Source organism: Microcaecilia unicolor, chromosome 7, assembly GCF_901765095.1.
Source record: "Microcaecilia unicolor chromosome 7, aMicUni1.1, whole genome shotgun sequence".
NCBI classification, from domain to species: Eukaryota; Metazoa; Chordata; class Amphibia; order Gymnophiona; family Siphonopidae; genus Microcaecilia; species Microcaecilia unicolor.
This window is the reverse complement of record NC_044037.1, coordinates 194,364,691-194,384,844: the sequence shown is the minus strand read 5'-3', so window position 1 is coordinate 194,384,844 and position 20,154 is coordinate 194,364,691. Positions and strand designations below refer to the sequence as shown.

The 20,154-nt window shown below is 45.9% G+C and overlaps 1 protein-coding gene across 1 annotated transcript in view; it reads left to right on the top strand.

The window, feature by feature from the left end:
- Nucleotides 1-20,154, top strand: part of HIBCH (3-hydroxyisobutyryl-CoA hydrolase) — a 178,956-nt gene that overhangs the window by 56,273 nt on the left and 102,529 nt on the right. The window lies entirely within an intron of this gene.

Sequence of the window (20,154 nt, the reverse complement as noted above, 5' to 3'; positions counted from 1 at the left end):
AATGGTTTAGATTTGGGGCAGCAGATGTTGTTGCAAATGGCTGGAAATGTCCAGTATGATTTTTGATTCTAATGTACTGTGTAATATACAGTTTACAATAGAACACATACTATACACTGCAATGGACAGATTCTTATTTATAAGAGCAGCACAGAAGTTTGTTTTTAAATATAGTGAGGCTCCAAGATCAGGGTGGGAAGTACCTTTTGAGGTGTCAAAGGGAATAGCTATGGCAAGTTTTTTTTTTTTCTTTTCATTAGGCTTGTGGGTAGACACTGCACCAGTTTGGCAGCTCTCTTTTGTTTAGCCCTCTATTGTCTTGTTTTAAAGTTGGCAAGTGCTAACTCAAAAGGTTCATGGATTTGTATTCTGTTCATGTAATTTGAATGGTATTTTGTGTAAAAGATTAAGTCCTACTAAAGTCATTCTAGGATCTTTTGGTTTGACTCTGTAACTGTCAGTGTCTCTTGGATGCTGTGATCCAATGTGGTAGCAGCTGACTGAACCCATTAGCTAGAAGCATCGGTTTTATTGCTGTACATTAGTTCCAAGGTGGGCGTAACATAATAAAATGTATGTAATGCTTTTAGAAAGCCCAAATACATTGTCTTTTTCTCATTTCTCCTGCGGTGGTCTCTGCCACTGCCTCTTTCCAGACCAGACAGATGTTGAAGGATACCTGTGCAAGAGACTGGAGGAGTGCAAGGCATGACTGCAGCACTGTTTTTTGGCTGACCAGGAGTCTCTCCAGTAGCAAACATTTTACCAACTCCCTCCCTAGGTCTGAGCACAACCAAGTATACCCAGGCTAGACTGGGGGATGTGAATCCAAGTCTTTTGCATTGAAGTGCTCAGTGCTACAACCTGAACCTGAGGGCCAGCTTTTAAATAAATGATCATTCACCCATATACATGGTATAATGTATACATTGAAAAAAATGCTCTGTATATGTGTATTTGTGTATGGTTGTAGTTCTATTTATGTTTGGTGAATTTCTTGAAAGCCTGTTACCTGAAGGTAGCAGAACTTTTGAAAGCTAATTACGGATGCATTTCAGTTACACCAATGAAAGATATTGCCTACAATATGTTGCCACAAGCATAAAGGCCCATCGGGGAGGAGGGAAGGCATTTACATGTATAGACTGACTTCAACGACCTTCTGTTTCCATTGGAAATGTCATCTTTTTAGCAGTCAAAAGTACAAGTTTTTTTTAGACGCCACATATACATCTATGGACACCAGAGGTTGTTCAGTGTTCAAAGGCTGTTTCAGGGGTATAAACTGTTCTGTGTGTACAAATTGCTTCTCCATATGTTCTTTGTATACATAACGTAGTAAGTGATGGCAGATAAAGACCTGAATCATCCATCCAGTCTGCCCAACATTTAAATTTCATTTTCAATTCTAGATTAAATCAACAATGAACATTATATTATATACTTGATCGTGGTCTTTGTTTTACGCCACAATAAGAAAGACTGGACAAAAATGGGATTCATGGGATGGAAGATGATTGGAAGCTGAAAATTCCATTGCCTTTGGATATGAATCTTACAATAACGAGTAAAACAACAATATGAGAATAGAACCCCTCAGTGGTGGAGCTTCATAAAGAATTGCTTAGAGATAGAATGTTTAGGCTTTATAGGAAACTGTTAAAAGCATGGAGTCAATATTCAAAGTGATTTAAAAGGCCAGAAGAGACTCCTGGCTGTTTTTTAAATTGCTTATCCGGGGATGAGCACATTCAGTGGCACATACTGGAAAGTGCTGCTGAATATACCTAGTTAGTACCTATCTGAAAGACTATTTTGTGGCAGTCCGGAGGTAGTCTGCATTTATGTGGTTAAGTGCTGATATTCAGCAATTAACTGCATAAAGTAACCACATAAAACAGTCCTGTCTTTATGCAGTTTACCTTATTGCACTTAACGGCATGTGTTAGCCAGCTGCGAATGCCCAGATTTTCAATGCTAATGTCCAGACGTAGCCCAGAATTGAATATCTGGGGATAAAGCTGGCAGCAGCCAAAAAAACGTTGACTGCCACTGGTTGGATATCTACCCCCTATTATTTATGCAGTTTTGAAATGAGGGCATTTTTAACATTTTAAATATATGCCTATGTAAATTTGACTAAATTATATGGGAAATCTTAAAATATATGGGATTTATTAACATACAGAGTATTTAGAATTTTGTATAGAAGTATTTAGTTTTAAGTACAGTGATTTATCTATGTAATCTGCTTTGAACCTTAACTAGTAAAGTGGGCTATGAATGCCACATTATTATTATTATTATTATTCATGTTCATTTAAGCTTGTTAGGGAACCATTTTTGGTGGGATACTGAGTAGACCTTAAGAAAACAAAGTCACAGTCTGAATGTCCTGAAATGTTAGGGCAAATATTGTTTTTGGAACATGACAGACAAATGGACCAATATACAAATGTAGCAAGATACCTAAAGATTTAGGGGGTCTCTTACTAAGGTGTGCTAGCGTTTTTAGCTCACACTATTTATTTATTTATTTATTATTTATCCATCCCATTATTATCCAAAAACAAATTTTGGTTCAAAGTGGCTTACAATTTACATTTTGGTGGAGTTACAATAGTGTTCTGCAATGTGAAGAGGGCATCTATATTTATAGCTGGTGCTAAACGTTGAGATGCCCACAGGAATATAATGGGTGTCTCAGTGTTGAGCGCCAGCTAAAAATGCTAGCGCTCTTTGGTAAAAGACCCCTTAGTCAAGTGTGCTAAGAAAGCAAGCACAATATTGTTTTTCATTGGGAGTTTGAATATTTATAGCAAGGTGAACTTCTGGTTCCACAAGATGGAGTAGTGGTACTAATTTTGATGGACTTTTCTTTTTTGCTTTCTGAGACCTAAGTCTTTTGGTTTTTTTGTTAATAGCAGCTTAATTGTCTACTTACAATTGAATAGTTTTTAGAACGGCAGATTTTAATACAGAGTTATCATTATGAACACTGAAAAGAATATATGGTGCTCTTGGCTTTGGGCAGCAGCAGAAGAATCCATGAGTATTATACTTCCAGTGGTAATTAGATCTGGAGCAATGTGGCAGTTGGGTTTCACATGTGTGTCTGCCATGTGACTTTGAAGATCTTATTTAGCTGGTATGTTAATAAAATCAAAATTGGCCTAATGCAGGGGTTCTCAACCCAGTCCTTCGACATACCCAGCCAGTCAGATTTTCAGGATGTCGACACTGAATATGCATGAGAAACTTGCATTCACTACCTCCACTCTATGCAAATCCATCTTATTCATATCCATTGTAGCTATCCTGAAATCTGACAGGCTAGGTGTGTCCTGAGGACCGAGTTGAGAGCCCCTAGTCTAATGCATAATGTTAGCTGTGTTGAGACTAGAATTTTTGTCAATACTTTGGTTGCTGTCAGATTGCTGATAATATTACAGCAAATTAAAGAAAATACATATATTCAGCTACAAGTTCTCATGCCAACATTTCAGTTTTGCTTTACATTTTTTAACAGCTGAATTTTATTTTGTTTTACAATACTCTGAAATGTTGGTGTAAAGGAATGTACCTTGATAACATGATTCCTAGTTCCTAAACGGATTCACTGTTGGTTTGGATCCCTCTGTCATCACTGTTAGGGGTGTGTATATAAAAATGATTTTGTTATATCTTTTTCATATGCATGCTAAACAAGGAAACAAAATTTAAGCCACCTTGTTACTGTTTCAGCCCTACTTTATAAAGGACATGGAAGTCGGAATTGAGACATTTGGACCAAGACATCTCAAGTTTCACTAGTGTATTAGAACATAATTACTGACATAGGGGCTTTTCTAAGATACAGGAGAAATGCTTGATGTAAGCTAAGGGGGGAGGGAAGGATTGGGGCTTGGGGGCTTTTGTTTTTGGTTGGAGTTTTATTTTTCCCCTGCTTTGATGGTTCTGTTCTTATTCTTGTTCTGTAGGGTTATTACTTTTATTGGTTAAGGCTTAAATGTTGTCTTATTGGACCACAAATGGGCCTTATTGAAAAATGTTTGCAATAATAAATAAAATTCAAGTTGTTAAAAATAATAAAATACATCCATTTTAGAAAACAAATCGTGGAAAATTTCAACAGGTTGAAAACAGCACAATAACATCTATATGTTGGCACATACATGGTTTTGTTGTAGAGTAGCAATATAAATGTGTATGTGCCGGCACATACACTTTATAAATATAAACATGTATTTTTGTTCTGCTGTCACAGAGACCAGTACTCCTTGCCAGTTTGACCTTTTGGAGAACAAAAACCTCTGGGGTACTGAGAGGGCAACTTCCCTGAATACATTCCTCCAGTGAGTGCTGCTCAATTACAGCAGTTTAGGTTTGGCAAACATGCTTGGTAACAGGTGTAAATCCCGACATTGATCTATTAGGACAGCGACGTTGATTCTTCTTCTGAAATGGGGACTAAACATGCATCTTCTAGGCACACCCTCATTCCACCCAAAACACACCTCCTTGCCATTTGCACACACTTGTGTTTGTGCATATCCTGGATTTGTAAAACATGAACTTCATTTCTGCAAGATGAAAGTTGATACCGGTTTATGTACATCTCAAATGCATATAGCCCTTCTAAAATGACTGCCTTTGTCTTTCACAGAGTTCACTCCCTTTGCCCCTTCTTGGATCCCTCCCTCATTCATGCTCTTCTTCAGTCTGTAGATCTCTCAGATTGATTACTGCAGTTCGCTGTATTCTAGTCTCCTCTTGTAACCTTTTCAATTGCCTTCAACTCATTCAGTCAGTTTCCTTCGATCCTCCAGTACGAACCTCCTGGTTATCCCTTTGCCTTTGTTTTGATTTGATCATTTCCGGTGAATCCTCCTTCAGCTTCATTGTGCCCCTTCTCTGGAATGCACTATCATATCATCTCCGTCTGGAAACGTTGTTTGCTAAATTCAAAACCTTTCTCAAAATGATTTATTCTCTTAGAGCCAGATGCACTAAAGTCGTCGGTAATTCCCGTTCCCTACCGATTCCATAGCGAATCGGTAGGGAACGGGAATGCATCAACGATAGGGAATGCAAATGAGCTACTCGTGTTAGCTCAGTTGCATTCACTATTTTCCTCGGTTGCCAGTCGGAGAATCAGGACGTCCCTTTCGATTATGCACTTCTTCCTGGTCTCTTCAGCCAATCAAAGCGGATTTAGCAGGCTGTTGTCAGCGAAACGCGCTCTGATTGGCTGAAGAGACCAGGAAGAGGTGCATAATCGAAAGGGACGTCCTGATTCTCCGGCAACCAGGAAAATAGAAAACTTTTGCTGTGGAGGGGTAAGTGGCGCAGTGAAACGTCAGAGCGAAAAACGGCGAAAAAAAAGACGTCTCTCACAAGCGCAGGGAGAGTATTTCCATAAAGGACGCCCCTCACATGCGCTCCCTGCTTTTTTTTTTTTTTTTTTTCCTTTTTTACCTTTTTTTGGGGCCCTTTTCCTTTCCGATTCCCTCACAGGAGCTCTAACGAGAGGTGCAGACCTCCCGTTAGGGTTCCTACGGTAAGGGAATCGGAAAAAAACGGTTGTACATCTCATTATAATGGGCTACAACGGAAGTGCAGCTCATTATAATAGCTTTTGAATAATTTGCATTCCGTTTTCGTTGCCTGCTACCGTGGCAGGGAAAATGCCCTTAGTGCATGCCCCCGGTAAACTACTTGTGTTTTAAACTGGCTGGAACCAGTTTAAAACGCAAGTTGTGGGCTCGTTAGGTTTAGTGCATCTGGCCCTTGGTCCTGAGAACTTCCCCCCCCACCCCCCCCATGCCTTTTTCCTTTTGTGCCTCTGTGTCCTTGATTTTATTGTTTGTAAATCTGCAGTAGCTATGCCTGGACCCTGTGTGATATATCAAGAACTTGGAAATAAATAAATATCAGCCCATGTCAAAAGTTTTAACTAGATTAAAATTGTTTTCATCGTCAGAGCCTGTAACATTCTGGGTATATTTCTACTCTTTATTCTGATAAGTGTGCTATCTGTATACTGACAAGGACTAGATCAAGCTTTTAAAACTGTAAAAATATTGTTACAATTATTTTTTTATTTTTGCTGGTAGGCACGCTGGTGTAAAAAACTAGGTAGATGTGTACTCGGGCTGCCCGTACACTGTGCAGTTCATGTAATCTATGTGAGTAATTTCCTTCCCCGGTGTTAGACCAAATTAAACTCCTGTTCTACCAGAACTTTATTAGCTTTTATAATTAATTTATCAAATGCAGTGGTGCTTTCTCTTGAGAACTCTTTGGGAAGAACTCTTGTCTGAGGTAACATTTGTTTCAACAGTCCACTGATTAGTATTGTTAAAATAATGTGGGTCAGGCAGGAAATATGGATTTCTGTTGGTCATAAATTGCTAGGTGTTGTCTGAATATAATGCTACATTTCCCTGCCAGGTACTCTGTAGTGTTAAATATCAGGATCCTCCCACAAAACCATAATCTAAGTAAATAATGAAAATCTTATTACAATAGAAGTGCTTCCCTCCAGCAAGTTCTCTGTGATTTGGTATTCACAGACCAGCACAGTTTTGCCAATCTTAATACTGACTAGCTCTGGTAAAACCTTACTATTGTTTGCATTGCTTGGGTGTGTGTTTGCTTAACTAGAGTAAATTATATGCCGACGTGGCTAATATCTGGACTCCTTTATTGTAAATGTTGCTGCTTAACCACTTGAAGCTTGTGAAAGAGATTTATTTTTCATTCTGGAAAACTCTTCTTGAAGGTACAGTAAACTCCAGCCCTCGTAGCTCTAGGTGATATTGCTAAGAGAAATTTAGAGCTGGCTTTGTGATTTAGTGGTAGTAGTGTGTAATGGGTATCATCAGTTTTTAAGAGGTATTTTCAGCACAGTGCATCATATGCTATCATCCCTGCCACCATCCAGAATAAAAACCTTTTTTAACCCCAGGTGACCACAAGATTGGAGAAGAACAAACTGTTTTCTTCACTGCTGGTACTGGAAGCTTCTACTATGGACACAACTCAGATAGCTAGTAATCCTCAAAAGTATTTCATTGTATTTATAAATCTTTACTACTTCTAATTATTTCTGTAGCGCTACTAGATGTATGCAGCGCTGTACACATTATATGCAGGTACTTTCTCTGTCTCTTGAGGGCTCACAATCTTACGTTTTTTGTACCTGGGGCAATGGAGGGTTAAGTGACTTGCCCAAGGTCACAAGGAGCTGCAGTGGAAATCAAACTCAGGTTGCCAGGATGAAAGCCTGCTGAAGTAACCATTAGGCCACTCCTCCACTCCAGTCTTTCTTTATGTACTGTCTTTTACCAATATTTATTTATTTATTTCAGCGCTTGGTGTATTGTAAGCAATCCCTGAGACAACTATGCGGTTTACAGTTTTTATTAGTGTACTTTACACTGTCCCTAATGGGCTCGCAATCTAATTTATATATTGTACCTGGAGCAATGTAGGGCTAAGTGACTTGCCCAGGGTAACATGAAGCTGCAGAGGGCATTGAAGCTGGTTCCCCAGGATCTCAACCTACTGCTGACCATCGGGCAGTAGCGAGGATCGAACCCGGTTCCCCAGATCTGCAACCTGCTATACTAACCATTAGGCCACTCCACCACTCCATAGTTTATGCAATTTCGTATTCAGTTTAAGGTATTAACACTTGCTCATAAAGCCTTCAGCATGTGTAGGAAAACTGTGGCCATGTGACTGCTTTATCACTACTGCTGCTGGTTTGGAGAAGGAGGGGGAAACAGAAGAGATGAGGGTACATATGGGAGGGGAGAGGAATATAGAAGGGAGACACTAGATGGAAGGGTGGGGGAGAAAAGAGGTGACGATGGAAGGGGGAGAGGATGGAGTTAGTGAAAGACTGAGGGGTAAGAGAAAGAGAAATAGGAGAGTTGGGGTGAGGGAAAGAGATGAAAAGCTGTAGGTAGATACAGTAAAAAAAAGAGGGAAATTGAAGACTAGGCATTAAAGAATGAATTAAATCTGGACAGAGGCAAGAAATAGATTGAAGAAAGCTGAAAGGAAAAGGAGGAGAGAGAAAAATGGCAAGAGTTAAGAGAAGATAGAGGAAATCAGAAACCATACTTGGAGGAAAATAATTAGAAAAAATATAATAACCGAAGGTTCTATTTTGTGATCAGATTTTTTTTTAATGTCCATTTCAAAATCTCTGCTGATTGGAGGTTGAGAGTAGTTGATTGCAGGGGCATAGAGCCCACCCAGTTCCAGCCAAGGCCCACTCAGAAGTGCTGGTTCATGGTGGTTGGGGGTACATTTTCTTTACCCTCCTTCATCCCAACTATGATGCTTGCACTTTAAGATTTCCAGCCAACAGCGATTCACACAGGCCCACTCCGGGGCCTCCCTCTGCCACGATCCTCACTCTCGGAAACAGGAATTTGCATCAGAGAGAGCGAATCTTGGCAGTGGAAGGGCCCTAGAGTGGGCCTATGCGAATAGCTGCCAGCTGGTGCCCTTAATTTAAAGTGAAAGTGTCATGACTGGGATGAGGGAGGGAAAAGGACTGAATAGTGCTGGACCTGTGTGTGGGAGGGGGGGCTGGGAGAGTGGCTGGTACTATGTGTAGGGGGGGCTTGGGAGAGAGTAGCTGGACCTGCATGCGGAGGGTTTGGGAGAGAGTGGCTGGACCTGCGTGCAGAGGGGAGCTGGGAGAGTGGCTGCACCTGCAGGAGGCTGGAGGGAAGGGAGAGGTGCTGGGCTTGTGGGGGGGGGGGGGGGTTGAGGGAAGGGAGAGAGGTGCTGGACCTGCAGGGTGACTGGAGGCTGGAGGGCAGGTCTGCAGGAGGGGTTGAAGGGAAGGGAGAGATATATGCTGGACCAAGGGAATGAATGAAGATCTGGACCTGTGTGCAGAGGGGGGGGGGGGCTAGGAGAGTGGCTGCACCTTACAGGGGGGCTGGAGGGAAGGGAGAGGTGCTGGGCTTGCAGGGGGGGTGAAGGGAGAGATGTGCTGGACCTGCAGGGGGGAGGCTGGAGGGCAGGTCTGCGAGGGGGGGGGTTGAAGGGAAGGGAGAGATATGTTGGACCTAGAGGATGAATGAATAGGGAGATACTTGACCCTCAGGGGGAGAAAGAGCCAGATGCTGGAAAGGAGAGTGAAGAGGGGGAGAGAAGCTGGATGGGTGGGGTCAGAATGGAGAGACACATTTGTGTGGGTGAGAGTAGAAGCTGGACACAGGGAGATAATACAGAAACAGAGGGCAGATGACTGGCATAGGGCAGGGAAAAGGGAGATGCTGTATGAGGATGGCATATGAACACAGTGCACAGAGGAGCAATGCCTGAAATGGGGGGGGGGGGGGGAGGGGGCAAAATATGGGAATAAAGAGATAATGCTGGACACTGAGGGGGTATATGGACACAGAGAGGAGATACTAGACATGAGGGTGAATAGAAATTGAGAAGGGAAATGCTGGACATTGGAGAGCATAAGGACTCAAGGCATGATGCTGGGCACAGAGGTAGGGGATAAAAGGATGATAGATACAGGGATATAAACACAGAAGAGACACTGGACAAGGAACTATAGGGACACAGAGAAGAGAGTTGCTGAACAAATGAGAACAGGGACACAGAGATGGATGGTGAACATGAAGAGAAAAGAAATATCAAATGGACAGGAGACCCTGGTGAGTGAGTTAAGAGAAGACAGAGAGGGAAGCAGAAACCAGACATTGGGCCCAACCTGATTTGAAAAATAAAATGACAGGACAACAAAAGGTAGAAAAAAAAAGTTATTTTCCATTCTGTGATTAGAATATGTCAGATTTGAAATGTACATCTTGCCAGAGCTGGTGTTAGACATGGTTGAGGCCCAGGCCATAAATTTGGGAGCCCATTTCCAAGCTGCACCGCCTTTAGCTTCCGGGAGGCTTGCAGCTCTCTGGCCAGGAGGCCAAGGGCAATTGGTCTAGTTGCACTCCTCTAACACCATCTTTGGCATGTGCATCTTTATATTTTTGCACAGGAGGAAATGCGTCTCTCTGTTTCTCTGGTGTTGTACTACTATATGCAAGGTCTGGCTTCTTGGGGTTTTGGTCACTTATTCTATATTTGGCATTTTTGTTCCTTGTGTGTGACTGAGGTATTCGGTTAGCATGAATTTTCTATGTATCCTTCTGTAGTAATTTGGTTTGTTCGGTTTCCCAATAGATGTATTAATATTTTAGGACCCTAAAATATCCTAAGATAGGATCCTTGTTTTGGAAGTTAGTGCTGACATAAAGACTTCTATTTACTGTATGACTGTTGCGATTACACTAGAAGCCAAAATGTATGGTGAGGTTTATGGGGAAATGGCCTAGCTCTGCACCCATTGTGGATGCAGATTTTTTTTTTACATACTGTATAGGCAAAGTATGTGTGTTAGGGGACGGGGGCTCAATGGGGCTGAAGAGTGCAATCTCTTGTATTTCCCTCTAGCCCTCAATGTGGCCTGCAGCCACTGAAGCCTGCACTGCTAACCTCATTGAAGTTATTGGGAGTGGGGTAGAGGTGAAGCATGGGTGGGGCAGGATATAGGTGTATCATGTGGCGGGTTTTTCTCTTTCATAAAGTTGGCAACTCTAGTGCCCACCCATCCATCCTGTTGGCCCACCCAAACATTGCCTTTTGGCTTCGCCACTGGTTGGTTTATCAAAATTTGCTCAACTTAGGGGTACTTGATTTGAAGAAGTTGAGAAACACTGGTCTACACTGTTCTGTCGCATGTTGAAATTCATTTCTTCCGTGGGCTCTTACGTTCATATCCATTTCTTTCACACATGACTTAGGACTAGCATATTATATGCAGATTTTGACAAAACGTTCACTTTAGCACCTGTATCTACTTTCATTCATGGGCAGTGTTGGTATTTGCAGTTATGATAGTTCACACAGTGCAGGCAGTTTTCTTGTTTGGCACATTTTCAGCAAGCAATTTGGTCCTTCATATTGTTTGCATTTTTGTCCATAAGCAGGGCATTGCTTATGCCTCTGACTATCCACAGAGTTGACATGTCTTTTCTTTTCGTGCTGTGCAGATTTGCACATAGTTCATTGGCTTTCTGCTCCTTTGCAGTGAAGTGATGATGTAGCTGTGTTAGTCCAGTTTTAAATGTAATAAATAGAAATAAAACAAAAACAGAGAAAATAAAATGATGCCTTTTTATTGCACGAAATACATTTTTGGATTAGCTTTCGAAGGTAACCCCCTTTCTTCAGATCAGAAATAAGCAAAAATCATACTGTTGTGTGGTGCTGAATTAAAGTTGCTTTTATCGACCTCTGGCTGTGAAGATTTTTTGGTCCACCCTTACTTGGCAAGTGCCTGTGTCTGGGGGTCCTTAAAAATGGCCGTGTTGGGTAATATGATAAACATTAAACCAGATTGTGGCTCCAGCAACATCTTTATCCCCTTGCCTACTTCCGTTCTTTCTTCTTGCCAGCCACAACATAGACAGCATTGGAGCTGAAATGCAAATTCTTGACCACAGCAGAAGTGATTTCTATACAAGAACTGGCTGGTGTTGGGATGGGGCAGTGCTTTAAAACCCAGTCCTTGAGGCATGCCTAGTCCTATCAGGTTTTCAGGATATCTACAATGAATACGCATGAAAGAGATTTGCATGTACTACCTCCTTGGTACGTAAATCATGCATATTCGTTGTGGATATCCTAAAATCCTAATGGGACTTGGTATGTCCCAAGGACTGGATTGAGAAGCACTGGGGTAAGAGGCCGGTGTCTTTCTAGGGAGATCCATCACAGAGGGTGACTATGAGCAATTGGTAGTGTTGAGCAGGTGAGAGAGAGCCACACACAATAGTGAATGCCTGCCACTGGGATTCACCTCAGGTGGGCTTTTAACTCTCTTGCAAGGGCTGTGCAAGCTTATGGGAATTGTATGGCTAGCTAGCTGGCAGTCCAAGGGGTGAGTTGCAAGAAACAACCAACAACAAGAACATTTTACCAGCAGGGGAAGCAGTGTTAGCAAAGCATTTTCTTATGGTAGCTGTGTGGTAGCAGTTTGAGACAAGCCTCTGTCCAGGTCTGAAACTCGTGAACAGGATGCTTTAGAGTCAGCAGAGATTGGACTCGACTCCCACCTCTCCCAAAAGTCAGTATATTAAACAATTATACACTAAACAGTAATACTTTACTTACTGTTTAAGTGTTTATCATACAGATTTGGAGCAGAATGGAGCTTGTTTAGATAAGAAAATGCCCTCTGAGGACCAACCAGCAAGCCTTAGTTTTCCTGTTGGCAAAAGTAATAGGACTGCTTTGTTTAACAAGGTAAACAAATCAGAAACGAAAGAAGCAGGAAGTAAGGGTATATTTTGACAAGTGCAAAACCTCTAATAGCTTCAACAGTTCAGCACTGCCTAGGTCAGCATAGTCAAGCATGGTGGCAGTGTAACATTTTCATCAGTATAACTATTTACTGTTGAGCATTACTACTATGTGCATTGTTTCCTTGTGAAAACTGCCTACCGGATACATGTGTACAAATTGCCTACACACATTTGCGTCTGTTGTTTCTCCGAGGACAAGCAGGCTGCTTGTTCTCACGACTGGGTTGACGTCCACGGCAGCCCCCACCAACCGGAACAAAACTTTGTGGGCGGTCCCGCACGCAGGGCACGCCCACCGCGCATGCATGGCCGTCTTCCCGCCTGTGCGCGACCGTTCCCGCTCAGTCTTTTCTTTTCCGCGCTGGAGAGAGCCGCATTCGTCTCTCTCTCTGTCAGCCCCGGAAACCGGATCGCGCTTTCGCCGCGAACTCTTTTCTCTTCGTTGTTCTCCGTTTTTCTCTTTTATTTTGTGTAAAAAAAACCCCAAAAACCGCTGAACTTTGTTTTTCCCTCGTCTTTTAGCGGGGGCATCTCGTTGCGGCCTTGTGGCCGTGCGGTCGATTTATTTTCGAGGTGTGACTTTTACCGCCACCATCGACGACTTTGACTTCGCCGACGCGATTTTTCTGTCGATGTCCTCGAAGATCCCGAATGGATTTAAAAAGTGTGGTCGGTGCGGCCGGCATATCTCGCAGACCGACACCCACGCTTGGTGCCTCCATTGCCTCGGGCCGGAGCACGATACCAAGACGTGCACCTTGTGTCTCGGTCTCCGGAAACGGACACAGGTAGCGAGGCAAGTTCTTTGGGACCGTCTTTTTGGAACTTGCGCCGGCCCCTCGACGTCGACTTCGACGGCATCGCTATCGACATCGACGGCCGGATCTTCGGTACCGGTATCGATGTCCACGAAATCGGCACCGACCCCAGGAGCACAGGTCCCGTCGGCCCGCCGGTCCTCCGGAGACGGCAGGGGTGAGAGGCCGCGTGGGCAATCGGCCCCGGTCACTCCCTCTACCCAGGGCCCTCGGGACCGAACCCTGTCGGACCCGATTCCTCGAGGCCAAGGGGGATCCACTTCCTCCTCCTCTGTCCCACCGAGCGCCGATGTCGGGCACCGTAAAAAGGCGAAGAAGCACTGTCATCGGTCGCCCACGACGCATCCAGCTCCCGGCGCCAGGGATGAGTCGACGCCGAGGAAGCGGCAGCGTCGAGAGGAGAGGTCTCCCTCTGTAGTAGAGGTATCAGCACGTCAGGGTGCCAGCACTTCGGTGCAGTCTCCTGGACCCGAGCAGCTTCCGGCACCGACACCTCTACCGGCCCCCTCGTCTTTCCCGACAGCGGGCCTGGACGAGTGCCTCCGAGCCATCCTTCCGGGGATCCTGGAAGGGCTGATGCGCCAGACTGTGCCGGCGCCGGGGGTGCTTGCGCCCTCGGCGCCATTGATGGAGGAGCCGGCGTGCTCTAGCCCGGTGCTGAAGGCCTTTGACACCGACGCCGCTTGCGGCGCCGGTCTCGACCGCCACGCAGGTGGAGTCTCCGTCGACGTCGATGGAGGGAGCTTCACCCCCCGCCAGCACGGGACTCCACCACTCGACGACGCCACCGAGGCCTCGGTGCCTCGACGTCGAGCCGGGCCCGGTTGAGGACTGAGTTGCAGGAGCTCATGTCCAACACCGAGGAAGAGGCCTCGTGGGGGGAGGAGGAGGACCCCAGATATTTCTCCTCAGAGGAGTCTGTGGGCCTTCCCTCCGACCCCACTCCCTCACCAGAGAGAAAGCTCTCACCACCTGAGAGCCTCTCCTTTGCTTCCTTCGTCAGGGATATGTCTATTTGCATTCCCTTTCCCGTGGTCTCTGTGGATGAGCCGAGGGCTGAGATGCTCGAGGTCCTCGACTATCCATCACCACCTAGAGAGTCCTCCACGGTGCCGTTGCATAATGTCCTCAAAGAGACACTGCTTCGGAACTGGTTGAGACCATTATCTAATCCCACCATCCCCAAGAAAGTGGAGTCCCAATACAGGATCCACTCGGACCCAGAGTTAATGCGGCCCCAATTGCCTCATGACTCGGCGGTCGTGGACTCTGCTCTCAAGAGGGCATGGAGTTCGAGGGATACCTCTTCGGCGCCCCAGGGGCGGGAGTCTCGCACTCTGGACTCGTTTGGGAGGAAGGCCTACCAATCTTCCATGCTCGTGACCCGCATCCAGTCTTACCAGCTCTACACGAGCATCCACATGCGGAATAATGTGAAGCTACTGGCGGACCTGGTCGACAAGCTCCTCCCGGAGCAGTCCAGGCCTTTTCAGGAGGTGGTCAGGCAGCTGAAGGCGTGCAGAAAGTTCCTGTCCAGGGGTATATATGACACCTGTGACGTGGCATCTCGTGCTGCGGCCCAAGGTATAGTGATGCGCAGGTTCTCATGGCTGCATGCCTCTGACCTGGACAACCGCACCCAGCAGAGACTGGCGTCCCTTGCTGGGGGGATAATATTTTTGGTGAGAAGGTCGAGCAGTTGGTGGACCAACTACATCAGCGGGAAACCGCCCTCGACAAGCTCTCCCACCGGGCGCCTTCAGCATCCACCTCAGCAGGTGGACGTTTTTTCCCGGACCAGGCAGGCTGCGCCCTACGCCTACAACAAGCGTAGGTACACCCAGCCAGCCCGAAGGCCTCACCAGGCACAGGGACAGTCCTAGCGCGCTCGTTCCCGTCAACAGCGTGCGCCTAAGCAGCCCCCTGCGCCTCCACAGCAAAAGCCGGGGACGGGTTTTTGACTGGATCCACGGGAACATAGCCGCCATCAAAGTGTCCGTACCGGACGATCTGCCAATCGGGGGGAGGTTAAAATTTTTTCACCAAAGGTGGCCTCTTATAACCTCCGACCAGTGGGTTCTCCAAATTGTGCGGTGCGGATACGCCCTAAATTTGGCCTCCCCCCCCCCCCCCCCACCAAATTGTCCTCCGGGAGCTCAATCCTTCAGCTCCCATCACAAGCAGGTACTTGCAGAGGAACTCTCCGCCCTTCTCAGCGCCAATGCGGTTGAGCCCGTACCACCCGGGCAGGAAGGGCAGGGATTCTATTCCAGGTACTTCCTTGTGGAAAAGAAAACAGGGGGGATGCGCCCCATCCTAGACCTGAGAGGCCTGAACAAATATCTGGTCAAAGAAAAGTTCAGGCTGCTTTCCTTGGGCACCCTTCTGCCAATGATTCAGAAGAACGATTGGCTATGTTCCCTGGATTTAAAGGACGCATACACTTACATCCCGATACTGCCAGCTCACAGACAGTATCTCAGATTCCGCCTGGGCACACGGCATTTTCAGTATTGTGTGCTGCCCTTTGGGCTCGCCTCTGCCCCACGGGTGTTCACGAAGTGCCTCGTGGTGGTCGCGGCGTACCTAAGCAACCTGGGAGTGCACGTGTTTCCATATCTTGACGATTGGCTGGTCAAGAACACCTTGGAGGCAGGAGCTCTCCGGTCCATGCAGTGCACTATTCAACTCCTGGAGCTGCTGGGGTTTGTGATAAATTACCCAAAGTCCCATCTCCAGCCAGCCCAATCTCTGGAATTCATAGGAGCTCTGCTGAATACTCAGATGGCTAAGGCCTTCCTTCCCGAAGCGAGGGCCAACAACCTCCTGTCCCTGGCTTCCCAGGCCAGAGCGTCTCAGCAGATCACAGCTCGGCAGATGTTGAGACTTCTGGGTCATATGGCCTCCACAGTTCATGTGACTCCCATGACTCGTCTTCACATGAGATCTGCCCAATGCACCCTAGCTTCCCAGTGGTGCCAGGCCACCGGGAATCTAGAAGATGTCATCCGCCTCTCCATCAGTTGCCGCACTTCACTGCACTGGTGGACCATTCGGACCAATTTGACTCTGGGACGCCCATTCCAAATTCCTCAGCCCACGAAAGTGCTAACGACGGATGCATCTCGCCTGGGGTGGGGAGCTCATGTCGATGGGCTCCACACCCAGGGTCTGTGGTCCCTCCAGGAAAAACATCTTCAAATCAACCTCCTGGAGCTCCGAGCAGTCTGGAACGCACTGAAGGCTTTCAGAGATCGGCTGTCCTGTCAAATTATCCAAATTCGGACAGACAATCAGGTTGCAATGTATTACATCAACAAGCAGGGGGGCACCGGATCTCGCCCCCTGTGTCAGGAAGCCGTCAGGATGTGGCGTTGGGCCTGCCAGTTCGGCATGCTTCTCCAAGCCACATACCTGGCAGGTGTAAACAACAGCCTGGCCGACAGACTGAGCAGAGTCATGCAACCGCACGAGTGGTCGCTCCATTCCAGAGTGGTACGCAAGATCTTCCGAGAGTGGGGCACTCCCTCGGTGGACCTTTTCGCCTCTCAGACCAACCACAAGCTGCCTCTGTTCTGTTCCAGACTACAGGCACACGGCAGACTAGCGTCGGATGCCTTTCTCCTCCATTGGGGGACCGGCCTCCTGTATGCTTATCCTCCCATACCTTTGGTGGGGAAGACCTTGCTGAACCTCAAGCAAGACCATGGCACCATGATTCTGATAGCACCTTTTTTGGCCCTGTCAGATCTGGTTCCCTCTACTTCTGGAGTTGTCCTCCGAAGAACCGTGGAGATTGGAGAGTTTTTCGACCCTCATTTCGCAGAATGACGGAGCGCTTCTGCACCCCAACCTTCAGTCTCTGGCTCTCACGGCCTGGATGTTGAGGGCGTAGACTTCACTGCGTTGGGTCTGTCTGAGGGTGTCTCCCGTGTCTTGCTTGCCTCTAGGAAGGATTCCACTAAAAAGAGTTACTTTTTCAAGTGGAGGAGGTTTGTCGTTTGGTGTGAGAGCAAGGCCCTAGAACCTCGTTCTTGTCCTGCACAAAACCTGCTTGAATACCTTCTGCACTTATCAGAGTCTGGTCTCAAGACCAACTCAGTAAGGAATCACCTTAGTGCGATTAGTGCTTACCATCTTCGTGTAGAGGGTAAAGCCATCTCTGGAGAGCCTTTAGTCGTTCGATTCATGAGAGGCTTGCTTTTGTCAAGGCCCCCTGTCAAGCCTCCTGCAGTGTCATGGGATCTCATCGTAGTCCTCACCCAGCTGATGAAACCTCCTTTTGAGCCACTGAATTCCTGCCATCTGAAGTACTTGACCTGGAAGGTCATTTTCTTGGTGGCAGTTACTTCAGCTCGTTGGGTCAGTGAGCTTCAAGCCCTGGTAGCTCATGCTCCGTATACTAAATTTCATCATAACAGAGTAGTACTCCGCACTCACCCTAAGTTCCTGCCGAAGGTGGTGTCGGAGTTCCATCTTAACCAGTCAATTGTCTTGCCAACATTCTTTCCCAGACCGCATACGCGCCCTGCTGAACGTCAGTTGCACACATTGGACTGCAAGCGAGCGTTGGCCTTCTATTTGGAGCGGACACAGCCCAACAGACAGTCCGCCCAATTGTTTGTTTCTTTCGACCCCAATAGGAAAGGGGTCACTGTTGGGAAACGCACCATCTCCAATTGGCTAGCAGATTGCATTTCCTTCACTTACGCCCAGGCTGGGCTGACTCTTGAGGGTCATGTCACGGCTCATAGTGTCAGAGCCATGGCAGCGTCGGTGGCTCACCTGAAGTCAGCCACTATTGAAGAGATTTGCAAGGCTGCAACGTGGTCATCTGTCCACACATTTACATCACATTACTGCCTCCAGCAGGATACCCGACGCGACAGTCGGTTCGGGCAGTCGGTGCTGCAGAATCTGTTTGGGGTTTAAATCCAACTCCACCCACCAGGACCCGAATTTATTCTGGTCAGGCTGCACTCTCAGTTAGTTGTTCTTCGTAGGTCAATTTCTGTTATGCCCTCGCCGTTGCGAGGTTCAATTGACCTGGGTTCTTGTTTTGAGTGAGCCTGAGAGCTAGGGATACCCCAGTTGTGAGAACAAGCAGCCTGCTTGTCCTCGGAGAAAGCGAATGATACATACCTGTAGCAGATGTTCTCCGAGGACAGCAGTCTGATTGTTCTCACCTACCCTCCCTCCTTCCCTTTGGAGTTGCGTTTTACTCATTCCTTTGCTTGTCATTCAACTGAGCGGGAACGGTCATGCACAGGCGGGAAGACGGCCACGCATGCGCGGTGGGTGTGCCCTGCGTGTGGGACCGCCCGCAAAGTTTTGTTCCGGTTGGTGGGGGCTGCCGTGGACGTCAACCCAGTCGTGAGAACAATCAGCCTGCTGTCCTCGGAGAACACCTGCTACAGGTATGTATCATTCGCTTTCTGTGGGCAGTAGATTGGGGGTCCCAACTGCCTGTGTATGTTAGAAATTTAAATCTGTGCTCATTTTTCCTTCCATGACCTTAGCATTCCTGTCTTTCATCCAGCTAAAAGTTCATGCTATTAAAGCCCACATATACTTTAACTACTCTGAGGGAGCAGTTTTTTTTTTAGGGCTGTCTCAGGCCTCATCCCTTTGATAAATGTGCTCAATTAAATTAATCTTGATTTTTTTTTTCTTTTTGCTCAAACATTTATTATGTTTCCCACACTGAGAACTTCTGATCGGCTGTTCTCAACCTAACTGTTCTTTATCCTACACATTGGCTTCGACATGTCTCTAATTTTGCCCTCCCTGCATGTTTCTGACCACCAAGGCCGGTCTTAGCAATTGCAGGGACCTGTGCAGACCAGTTTGGTGCCCACCTAGCCCTGCTCCTGCCCTTTATTGACAAGATGTGTTTTAAAATTTTTTTATTTTAAATAAAGACAAATCAAGCAAAACTTTTAAGAAATTTGTACAGAAAAACTAATTCAAATAAGCACAATGCTATTATAGGAAACCTTTGGGTTTGAAAAGTAAAACCATGTGCATTTAAGGACTGGGTAAATGATTTAAAACAAATGCCCTTAATATGTAATAGTTGGTGAACAATGAAACAGTGATGGAATATTCACAAAAAAAGCAGCCTGAGCCAACAGATTTATTTCCCATTGAACGTAATTAACGTTGTTTGAGCTTGGTGGCTAATAGTGTGCTGAACTGGCCAATGTTGGCACATTTAGACTGACTCTGGACAGCTCTGCAGGAAGGAAACCCTTCCCTCATTATTCAATACCTTCTTTGTGACATAGTAGTAATAAAAAAGGCAAGTCCACCACTGCAATGCACAAAACAAAAGGAGCAAGTTCCCACGTGCCATTTTTTTTCTTTTGATATAGGTTAGGAAAAAAAGATGTTAAATTCTCCCAGGTCTCAACCTAATTAATGATTTTTTAAAACTGTACTTATAAATAGTAAGTCTGATTGTTAAGCACCTGATACTCATGTCTGTTTGGTCTCAACCTAATTAATGATTTTTTTAAACTATACTTATGAATAGTATTTCTGATTATTAATCACCTGATATTCATAATGTCTGTTTTGGTGGCCCTTTACTAGGTGAAAACATCAGAATAGAATGAGTTCCTATAACCAGCCCCTCCAAATGACACAATGATTACAATTTAGAAGTAATTAGATGAAACCAATACTTCCTCTGTCTACATCCGTAAACTACACAAACTGGCATCTTTTAAAATGTAATTGAGGTCCAATAAAAATGCTACCAACAACAAAGAACAATGTGAATAGAGCAGCTTATAGATTTGCTTGCTTTGTTTGGGTAATGGGGATGAGGGGTGCGCGGAAGAGAGGGAAAGAGAGACCAACCTCATGGGCTTCAGTGGCTGTCTCAATCTAACCGCCTTTTGCTCTCTCCTACCCGCTCCCTTACTTCC